The 12,435-nt window shown below is 37.1% G+C and overlaps 1 pseudogene; it reads right to left on the reverse strand.

Annotated features, from left to right (window-relative positions):
* Nucleotides 1-1,420: 1,420 nt before the first annotated feature.
* On the reverse strand, nt 1,421-12,236 carry LOC127451496 (lysosomal alpha-glucosidase-like; annotated as a pseudogene).
* Nucleotides 12,237-12,435: the final 199 nt, after the last annotated feature.

The raw sequence follows: 12,435 nt of genomic DNA on the forward strand, positions 1-12,435 counted from the left end.
TATGCCCGACAACACCTTGACACGCCTCACAGCTTCTGGCACACTGTAATTTGGAGTAATGAGACCAAAATAGAGCTTTATAATCACAACCATAAGCGCTATGTTTGGAGAGGGGTCAACAAGGCCTATAGTGAAAAGAATACCATCCCCACTGTGAAGCATGGTGGTGGCTCACTGATGTTTTGGGGGTGTGAGCTCTAAAGGCACGGGGAATCTTGTGAAAATTGATAGCAAGTTGAATGCAGCATGTTATCAGAAAATACTGGCAGACAATTTGCATTCTTCTGCACGAAAGCTGCGCATGGGATGCTCTTGGACTTTCCAGCACGACAATGACCCCAAGTACAAGGCCAAGTTGACCCTCCAGTGGTAACAGCAAAAAAAGATGAAGGTTCTGGAGTGGCCATCACAGTCTCCTGACCTTAATATCATCGAGCCACTCTGGGGAGATCTCAAACGTGCGATTCATGCAAGACGACCAAAGACTTTGCATGACCTGGAGGCATTTTGCAAAGACGAATGGGCAGCTATACCACCTGCAAGAATTTGGGGCCTCATAGACAACTATTACAAAAGACTGCACACTGTCATTGATGCTAAAGGGGGCAATACACAGTATTAAGAACTAAGGGTATGCAGACTTTTGAACATTTCATTTTTTTCTTTGTTTCCATGTTTTGTTTAATGATTGTGCCATTCTGTTATAACCTACAGTTGAATATGAATCCCATAAGAAATAAAATAAATGTGTTTTGCCTACTCACTCATGTTTTCTTTAAAAATGGTACATATATTAGCAATTCTCCATGGGTATGCAAAATTTTGAGCACAACTGTACATAGTAAACCTATAGCCTATTATCATAATGTTAATAGAATATGAATGTTAATACTTATAATGAAGTTCAGTGCAAACAATTAACATAACAGTCGGCCTATTAAAGATTAATGTAGGCGAGAGAAGTCTAATATTAATGTTGAATTAAGCTTTTACATGTATGGTAAAACTTTATTGTTTTATAAATTTAAAAATTCATGTAATGATTCAGTATACTTTCTGTCAAGCAAACTCTCAGTCCTAAACCGATGCAACTCCTATTACTATTACGAGTGAAGATGAAGCAATGCTCATGTTCTGCGTCACTGAATTACGGTGCGTCTTTCTTCTTAGCATCTGTTTCCATGGTGACTTGGGAATTTGGCAATCTGCTGATAATGCCGTTCTGAGTTCATCGTGAATGCGCACAAACTCTGAGTTTCAAACTCACGGTTGAGTGAACTAACCCCGTGCAGGTGTTCTGGAACCCACATACCGCAAGTAAGCAAGTTTTGGGTTAATGAACCGAGAGTTCAGGGTTTATGTCACGGTAAGTTAACTTTGCTTTCTGGAATACCCCTCAGCAGAGCTTTCATCCTCCTCATCAACTCCACTGTATTGTAAACATGGCTGTCATGGCTAAATCCAGACCAAGCACAGTAAGAACCTGCAGCACATGCACAAACACAAAGCACAAAACTTTCGGATAGTATTTTAATATGAACACTTGGAAAGATTTTGCACAGACGTAACCCTTGTTTTTGCTAACATCTTTTGTGTTCCTGGTCAAAAATGACTGTCCCACTAAAATAAATAAAATGTTAATAAATCTCTCTTATTGCATATATTTTCCCAAGATATTGCATTAGATCTTTTTGTCAACTTCTTTTTTAGTACAGTACATATGGTTTTGTACTTCTTTTTTGAACATACTGTATTTTATTGATAGAAGGATTCATTGAACTGAGCTCATACCGGCTAGTGGGGGGAACTCCCTGACGATTTTTTAAAGCTTAGAATACATGTAGCTGATCCTACCAATTCTTAAATAATGCCTTTTAATTTGCTGACAAATTAGAACCATTTCGTCATCATCATTTGCAAATTTGTTATCACAACAATTATATTCAGAGTTGGTAAAAACATTCCCATGTGTTTATGTGATAGCCATGTGTTTTACATCGTTGGAAAGGTCTCAGTTTTCACTCAGAGGCCAAACTGCAGTGAGTATTAGTGTATCAATTTCCCACTGACACACATAAATACACCGCCTGGCCAAAAAAGTTGCATACTCCGCCATTAGCTTTGATTACGGCGCACATTCGTCGTGGCATTGTTTCGACAATCTTATGCAACGTCACATTTATTTTCATCCAGAGTTGCATTCAGTTTTGGCCGAGATCTTGAATTGATGACAGGAGAGTTGAACCACTCCGTAAAGTCTTCTCCAGCACATCCAAAAGACTTTCAATGGGGTTAAGGTCAGGACTCTGTGATGGCCAATTCATGTGTGAAAATGATTCCTCATGCTCCCTGAACCACTCTTTCATAATTTGAGCCTGATGAATCTTGGCATTGTCGTCCTGGAATATGCCTGTTCCGTCAGGGAGAAAAATCCATTGATGGGATAATCTGGTCATTCAGTACATTCAGGTAGTCAGCTGAATTCATTTTATTGTCGGATAACGTTGTTGAGCCTAGACCTGACCAATTGAAGCAACCCCAGATCATAACACTGCCTCCAGAGGCTTGTACAGTGGGCACTATACATATCGGGGGCATCGTTTCATGTGCTTTCCTTCTTACCCTGACGCGCCCATTGCTTTGCAATAGGGTAAATCGGGACTCATTCGACCACATGATCTTTTTCCATTGCTCCACAGACCAATCTTTATGCTCCCTAGCAAATTGAAGTCTTTTTTTTTTTCAGATTAGCCTCACTAATAAGTGGCTTTCTTGTGGCCACACAGCTGTTTAGTCCCAATCCTGTAAATTCTCATCGCATAGTGCCTGTGGGAATGATCTTTAACTATTAAACACAGACGTGAGTTCTACTGTCGATTTTGTACGATGTACGATGTCCGATCACTATCATTCAATATTTTTTTCCGTCCACATTTCTTCTGCGAAGCTGACGGTTCACCACTATACTTCCAGGTTTTAATAATGTGTTGGACAGTTCTTAAACCAATTCCAGTGATTTCAGCAATCTCCTTAGTTGTTTCTTTGCTTGATGCAGGCCAATAATTTGCCCCTTCTGAAACACAGTAACATCTTTTCCACGACCACGGGATACGTCTTCTGACATGGTTGTTTAAGAAATGAGAATCTGGGGGGTCTGGGTAGCTCAGTCGTAAAAGACACTGGCTACCACCCCTGGAGTTCACTAGTGCACTAGTTTGAATCCCAGGGCGTGCTGAGTGACACCAGCCAGGTCTCCTAAGCAACCAATCTGGCCTGGTTGCTAGGGAGGGTAGAGTCCCACCTCCTTGTGGTCACTATAATGTGGTTCATTGTCGGTGGGGCACGTGGTGAGTTGAGCATGGATGCCGTGGTGGATGGCGTTAAGCCTCCACATGCACTATGTCTCCGTGGAGATGCACTCAACAAGCCACGTGATAAGATGTGCGAGTTGATGGTCTCAGATGCAGAGGCAGCTGGGATTCATCCTCCGCCACCTGGACTGAGGCAAATCACTATGCGAATGCAGAGGCAGCTGGGATTCATCCTCCGCCACCTGGATTGAGGCGAATCACTATGCGACCACAAGGACTTAAAAGCACATTGGGAATTGGGCATTCCAAATTGGGAGAAAAAGAAAAAAAAAAAAGAAGGAAATGAGAATCTACACACTGCATCAGTTAGGGTTCAAAGAATTGTTGCCAGCTGAAACATATTAATCACTGCAATAATGATTCAGTCATAGGCCCTTTCTGCTTTTTTAAATCCAGACGCCGACTTTTTTTGGCCAGGCAGTGTATAATAATAAACAGGAGTGTCTTTTTTCACGTTTTTCCTTATTACTTCCTGAAACATACATTTAACATGTGTCTGAAATTAACTTTTTAGCCCACCAGTCAAATTTCTTACTGGCCAATTTTATTTATTTTATTTGAATTGTATTTTGCAAGTGGATTTTACAGATATGAGAGACAAATAAACAATAGTGTAAGCATGTTTAAAAATAAACTTTAACATTTCTTTTTTAATTGTTTTATTATTTATGAAATATGTAATAGCCAGATAGTCTTATTTTTCAGATTATTCACTTACTACAACAAAAACTCAATTTGTATTTTAGACAACATCACTACTGTCATATGAACGAGTGAGTCTCATGAGTCTTAAGTAAACAGCACAGTAACAGTTCTTGGTTTATTTGGAGTGAGTAAATTAATTTAGTCATCTCCAACTGATTCATAAGTCTTTTTGATTCACTAAAAAGAACCGGTTCAAAAGAATCATTTGTTTGGGAATCGGTCTACTGGTAGCACTTTGAGTTTATGTCTCATCTAGAGCTGTAGATACAGTAGCAATGAGGGTTGTTGCGGCACTTAATACTAATATAGGAAATACTAAATGTATTTTAGTCTGGCTTTCTGTCCGCATCACCGGAAGAATGAACGTTATAGAACCGTTAACGAAACCGTACATCATGAAAATCAGTTGGAATCTAAGAGTGGTTCTTCCCTTCATCCCAATGGCATGAACGCTCCTATTGCTTTCATCTTGCATCAAGATTTACTGCTAATGGTACATGTCAAGTGATGTGGAAGAAGTACGCTTATTCCCGCTCACCATGCCAGAGAGCTGCCGTGTATTGTCTATTAGCTTTCAGTATACGAGCAATGCTATCATCTTAAATATGCGTGATTACAATTGGAAAGATGCCAACTTCATTTTAAAATGCCCAAAGTATACAAACACTGTTGATCTATTAAACTTTTGCTCAAATATAATGATGTGATTAAAGCACTGAATCCACCTTCTCTCATCACACGCCAGTGAACACACAGCATTGAGACTATCGATGAGCAGTGGGACTGCTAGCTAATAAGAACCGTTCTGTGTATACACCTGTGACCTTACTGACTGTAGACCTGCAAAACCCCCTCAACGACAAAACTGGAATGTGAAAAATTATTTTACAAGCTGACACAAACTGATAGAAAGGTAAAAAGCACCCACCAAAGTGGTGTGTAACGCTGTGAAATTCACCGGCCAAATAGAAAATCTCTATTTTCTAAATACACCGGCCAGGCGGTGTATTTATGTGTGTCAGTGGGAAAATAAGGTGTTAATTTCTGACCCTGCATAGACAATGACATATCATTACTTACAGCAGACTATCCCGATTCAAACGAGCCCAAACACAACATAATATGATAAGTAGATCTTGAAATATTGCTCAAAGAGTGTACATGGAAAGACGATGCACAAAAGGGTGCTCAGCACACATTGTGTGTGAGTGTGTGTTTGTGTTGTATGTGTGTGTGTGTGTGCACATGTCTTAGAAATTTGTGTGTGCAAACACACATCCACATATGTGCTTATCTAAAGGATTGGGATGCTCCTGAATACTGGTAGTTTAATACATTAATTTCCAATGGCCGGCCGTTTTGTGTGTGTGTGTGTGTGTGTGTGTGTGTGTGTGTGTGTGTGTATGTGTTTTCAGATACCATCTGTGAACAAAGCCAAGACATTTTATTCCAGTTGGATTAAATAAAAAACAAATTACAAAATAAATTAAAAATAAGTTGTTAAAAAAAAAGTTGTCCGGGTCAAAATGACCAGAACACAACATAAGGGTTAATTGCTATGATATTTACTTACCATTCAAGTATAAGTAGGCCAGTGGTTCCCAACCCTGTTCCTGGAGTATGCTCAACACTGCACATTTTGTATATCTCCCTTTTCTGACACACCCACTTCAGGTCTTGGAGTCTCCACTAACGAGCTGATGAGTTGAATCACGTGTGTTTGATTAGGGAGATATCCAAAATGTGTAGTGCTGAGGGGCCTCCAGGAACAGGTTTGGGAATCACTGAAGTAGGCCTATACCAAAATAGGTACATCAGGTATCCCATTAAAAAAAACTTAACTCCAGAACATACCATATAGATATTTAGAATTAAATTTGGCAATTTTTGGCAAGGCCATTGAGAGATACTGAAGAGATACTGGTTTTTCCACAGAATGTATCTTGACATGTAAAATTTCCTTATATGATTTATATATACTGTGTGTGTGTGTGTGTGTGTGTATATATATATATATATATATATATATATATATATATATATATATATATATATACAGCTCTGGAAAAATTATCAGTTTCTCTGGATTTACTATGTGTTTGAGTAAAATTAACATTTTTGTTTTATTCTTTAAAGTACTGACACCATTTCTCCCAAATTTCAAATAACAACATTGTCATTTAGAGCATTTATGTGCAGAAAATGACAGCTGGTCAAAATAACAAAAAAGATGTAGTGTTTAGTAAATCCAGAGAAACTGATACTTTTGCAGTGGAGTCTTAATTTTTTCCAGAGCTGTATATATATGTAACGGGTAAAGGATGGGCAGTAACCGGCAGAACAGTCAACATAACTTTAATGACATAAAAGAAACATAAACACACACACCGCGGCAGCGTGTGTCTTTCTCTCTCTCGAACTGGCTCTCCCAGCTTGTCTTTATCCCCCACCCAGCTGATTACGTCAATTCAGCACGGGCGTGCGTCGTCACAATATATGTCCCATGATATTTATATCCCAGGTCATACTGTAAATAGAATCAACCACACTGAAAAAAAATTACGAGTAAGATTACTTCATTTTTAAGTAAATTTGAGTGGTATAAAATAAAGTAACAAATATTTAATTTCATGATATAATATTGATTGAAGTGAGAGAGTAAATTTAAATTTAAACAAGAAGTTATGAAACATAACAAGAACATCAACAATAAAAAAGGTGTAAACAAACTTGCAAACAGTGAAACCATGCAAGCTTATAAATAATGATGGGAATAATTGCTTTGAAAAGTTAAGTAAAATGTACTTATTTTATTTACCACTGAAATTTACTCAAATTAGCGAATTATTATGACAAGGTTTTCTACTTTAGATGACGCATTGTAAAAATAACAAATAATCATAAATAATATTTACTTATTTATGTAAATATTACATAAATGAAGCATTACATTTTAATTAAAACATATATTGACTTAATATTTTCAAGTTCACGACTTATTCAGTGTAGAAAGTACTACATTTTTTCTGCTATATTTACTTCACCAGAAAATCATTTTTTTCAGTACAGACATTGTAGGTTGAAGGCATCTTTTGGCTTTTTGTAAATGTTAAGCCATTCAGAGGTGTGTAAAAATGCAACAGATGGCCCAAATGCAACACAAGGTTCTTACCTTGGTGTCTAAGCTGTATGAAAAGTCATGAACATTCTCTCCATTGGCCCACACTGCTTTAGACAGAGTCTGAACCCCAAAAACACAAACTTACCCGAGGACCAAATAATCGAGAGATCCATTTAATTTCACTGGCTTACAAATAAGACTAGAATGGGAAATTAAATTAAATTAAATTAAACTGATGATGGATATTGTATCAACTTGATGGACAAATTGACCAAAACTGTTGAGCATTCTTCCACAACGCTTTGGTGCATTGGGTTTCTATTGATTTTCTAGCTAACCAACTTTCATAAAATGCTCATAGACTGTATAATCAATTCAGAACAATAACTGAACAATAGCTGTGTTCAAATTTCAGTAATGCTAGTAATGGATTACTCCAACGCAGGATAAGACAATCTTACAAAAGGGAAAAAGAGGTTCAATAAAAAAACCTTGTTTAAGCCAAAAAAGTCAACATTAAATACCATTTGCAATTCATTTTACAGGGATTAAACAGGATTTTAAACGAGAAAATGTTTTAGGGAGAGACCTTATTTTATCTATCAGTAATTGGTCCAGGATGGAACAAGGGAACATGCATTAGGAAAGTAAGTAGGGTCCATTTTGATTTCATGTTAACTTCGACTGCGTCAGACAAACCAACTCTCTTTAAAGAAAGGAACAAACAGTTCTAACTTTTCAGCCAAGAAGCGACTGTATGAGTAATCTCCCCACTCAAAAGTCTCTAGACTTTCCCCATCATCCCTGAAGAGTTCACCTTTGGCCCATTGTCTTACAGACAGTGCCACAATTAGGATGAAAGGGTTTCTTTGTGACGCAGTATTAGTCAATGCAGGAATCTGAGAAACCATAAAAAATATAAAAGATTCACATGCTAGCACAGCTCAAAATTGATTAGTGAATAAAGTTAGATTTATCCTTTATGTTACCTGCTGTGGAATTATGCTCCCCTCTCTCACGTGAACATTAATGGTGTCCAGTGGGGCTGGAAACCGTATTGCTCTTTAATGTAATATGTCTCTATATGAAAACACAGTGACTTCAATCTCATATGATGAGTCATATCTTTAGAGGTCATGTCATTAAGAATAAAATTTCCCTTTTGAAATAAAAGAGTTCAATGTACTGAAAACATACAGTCATTTTCAGAAACTTCTTTTCAGTTCTTAAGAGACCATTTGTTAATCTAAGCACTTTTTTTCTTTTTTTTTTTTTTACACATTTCAGCACTGAATGTTTTGTGAAAAAAAGAGAGGATGTTATGGAAGAATGCAGTAGTTAAAAACTATACTGAACTCGGTAGCAACCTTCAGCTCAGTAGTAAAAGCATGCAAAGTGCTGCAACTAATTTAAAATGCGAAGAGGGTATTTACATCTTAAAGGCACAATAGAAAAAATTCTAAAGGTCAGAGACAGGATGGAAAATGGTCATGAAAACTAAATTATGACTATGATGAATGATGACTTTATTAAAATTAGGAATGCACAGATATGAACATTTTTGGCCGATACCGATTTTTATCAAAAACTCATAGGCCGATACCGATATTTTGTCACTTATATTATTTTGTCATCAGATCACTTTTTTACTTTAAAAATGTAGAACAAGGTGCAAAGCCTTTACATTGTTCTAACAAATAATTTTATTGAACATGGATTGGATCTGTTGAACACATGACAGGCCAAATTTCATGAAGTCAAAGTCTGCTGGTTTCAAAGCATTTTGTATGGTTTCATTCATCATGTAGCCTATAGACAAGTACCGTTTTCATAACTGTCACGTAACCACATATTATGGCTATTATTATTTCTGGATTGTGCATTTAAATATTCAGAGTTTATACAAAGTGTGTTACAAATTAATTATGAATCAGCTATTTGTTTTTCCATATTGGTGTTTTCATGTTTATAACCGATACGCAGGTGGTTTTAATTTGATCAATAATTGGCCGATAAATATCGGCAGCTGATACATCAGTGCATCCCTAATTATAATATCTTTATAAGTGGAACTAAAGGGAAAAAAATTAAGGTCAAGTGTGTAATTTCTGTGCCTCTAGACACCAAATGGAATTGCCAAAAAATATTTTGTTTTCAAACAGGCTTCCTGAATGTAAACATTTCACCTTCGAGTAATAAAAAAAAATGCATGACATGACCCCTTTAGTATTTTTACTTAATCTGTACAGTACAAGAGGAATAATTACATTGTGCAGACTGTACCAAGTCCCCTGGGATAGATGTGCTTTCACCTCAACCGCTCCCTGCTCCAAAACAGGACTGATAAGCAGTTAACTCCCCCATGGAAACTTATCAGTGGTCTGGCAATTTGGATCAGTGGAAAATCTTATAGAAATTAAGAGTCTTAAGAAATGGGCCAAATAAAGTGATATTCAACCATTTCTGGAATAAACGTGTACTCAATGAAGAGGGGACGAGCCACAGTATGGGCAGAGGTGTGTGCATGGTAGAACAGTGTGTAGAGGAAAGGCAGGAGAGAGTATCGCAGCATTATCGCAGTCCTCATGGCGTCTTGGCTCCTATATTATATATATACACACACACACACACACACACACACACACACACACAGTGTATATATATATATATATATATATATATATATATATATATATATATATATATATATATATATATATATATATATATATATATATATATATATATATATACACACACTATATATATATCTCTATAGCTCTGGAAAAAATTAAGAGAACACTGCAAAATTAACAGTTTCTCTAGATTTACTATTTATAGGTATGTGTTGGAGTAAAATGAACATTTTTGTTTTATTCTATAAAGTACTGGCAACATTTCTCCCAAATAAAAATATTGTCATTTAGAGCATTTATTTGCAGAAAATGACAACTGGTCAAAATAACCTTGAATAATGCAAAGAAAACAAGCTTATATTCATTTTTAAACAACACAATACTAATGATTTAACTTAGGAAGAGTTCAGAAATCAATATTTGGTGGAATAACCCTAATTTTCAAGGTTTCAAAGATGAATCTGCCCGATTCCAGCCCTGCTGAAGCACCTCCAGATCATCACCGATCCTCCACCTGGTCGTCTAATGGTTAGATGGAGACTTGGAGAGGCCTTCAAGCCACAGTGTCTCTCACACACTGTGAAATCTGGTGGAGGATCGGTAATTAATAAAAGAGATCAAAGGGGCCCTGGGTAGCTCAGTGGTAAAAGATGCTGGCTACCAACCCTGGAGTTCGAATCCCAGAGTGTGCTGAGTGACTCCAGCCAGGTCTCCTAAGCAACAAAATTGGCCTATTTGCTAGGGAGGGTAGAGTCACATGGGGTAAACTCCTCGTGGTCGCTATAATGAGGTTTGATCTTGGTGGGGTGCGTGGTGAGTTGAGCATGGTGGCGTGAAGCCTCCACACACTATGTCTCTGTGGCGACGCGCTCAACAAGCCACGTGAAACATGCGCAGGTTGACGGTCTAAGACGTGGAGGCAACTGGGATTCGTCCTCCGCCACCTGGACTGAGGCGAATCACTACGCAACCATGAGGACTTAAAAGCACATTGGGAATTGGGCATTCCAAATTGGGAGAAAAAGGGGGAAAAAAATCATATAAATAGCATATAAAATATTATGAGTTTAAAGGGTACATATCATGAAATCTGTGGCATAATGTTAATTAACAAAATGTATATTTTCAACTCATCCCTCCTTTTCTTAAAAAAAGGCATAAATCAAGGTTACAATGAGATACTTACAATAGAAGTGAATGGGAAACATTTTTGGAGGGTTTAAAAGGCAAAAATGTGAAGCTTATATAATTTTGTAAAAGCACTTAATTCTTATGTTAAAACGTGTATATTATTTGAGCTGTAAAAAGTTGTTTTAATGCCTGTTTTAGGGTTTTAGTGTTTACGGCTTTACGTCGTCATCGAAGTTGTAAAATTGCATATAACTTTACACAGAAAAGGTTAGTATTAAGTGATGTTTTACTAAAATCATGTTAACGTGCATAATGTTAACATCTTGCGGCTATACTTTTGAAACAGTGAGTATTTTAACCTTTACAGATTGGCCCCATTCACATCCACTGTAAGTGCCTCACTGTAACCGCGATTTTTGCTTAAGAAAAGGAGGGACGAGTTTAAATTAATTTTAGTTGTAATCAACATTATTTCACAAATGCTGTCGATTGAGCTTAAATTGTATTGAACCCAGAATATTCCATTTTATCATAAGGGTTAAAGTAAGGGTGGAATAAATTATTATAAGTGGGAAAAAAATGATCTGTTAGTACTTACTATCCAAAGTCCATCCACTGGTACCTTGTAGTGAAAGCTTCTGATACAGTCCATCCACCAGTCATTTGTTGATGGATTGGTAAAATCTGGGAATGATGTTGGACCTGGCCATACCTGGTTGGAAATAAGGATACAAAACCTTGTCATTTGAGGTTGTCTTCTACGATATCTTATCTAGACTATAATACCACTAACAATTTGGTGACACAGGTAGAAAATACTGTACATAAAATAACTTGATCCTATTTACCTTTCATAGACAGTAACAGTTCTTTGAAATGATGTGTGGCAAAGCACTTACCTTCCCAATAAAGATCTGTCCAGCGGAGTTGTTGATGAACACTTTGCTCTTCAGACCATCATCAAAGTGTTTGTATGTATCAGGAGGACTTGAACTGCTGATGCCTGGATACTAATGACCACATGCTATTCAACTCTGCATCTCTATCTACTATCTCAAATACATGGAACAATGATACAGAAAGTATGTATAACTCAGCATGTGTTTCTGCCTCAAAATCATCCACTTACCAGTATGAGTATATACTTTATGCCCAGCCAATGGAACTCCTGAACCATTTGGGGCAAATCTTCAAACTGGTCTGGATCAAAGGTAAAGACTCTGCTTTGGTCTGCATAATCAAGGTCATTCCACATTTCTATTGCACGTTTCAAAGCACGTTTCTATTGATAATAATAATAAAAATGTAGTATTTATATTTTTTTTATTATTAGAATTGTGCGATATTATATACATGCGATTCCTGAGAAACACTGTTGATATTCGAACTCAGCTGCCAAAACAAACACACCCCTACCTTCAGTGCTCCTTTGGAAGCTCTGCCCCCCAAACTCATGCACGCGGGACGGTTT

This window comes from Myxocyprinus asiaticus, chromosome 14, assembly GCF_019703515.2.
Source record: "Myxocyprinus asiaticus isolate MX2 ecotype Aquarium Trade chromosome 14, UBuf_Myxa_2, whole genome shotgun sequence".
NCBI classification, from domain to species: domain Eukaryota; kingdom Metazoa; phylum Chordata; class Actinopteri; order Cypriniformes; family Catostomidae; genus Myxocyprinus; species Myxocyprinus asiaticus.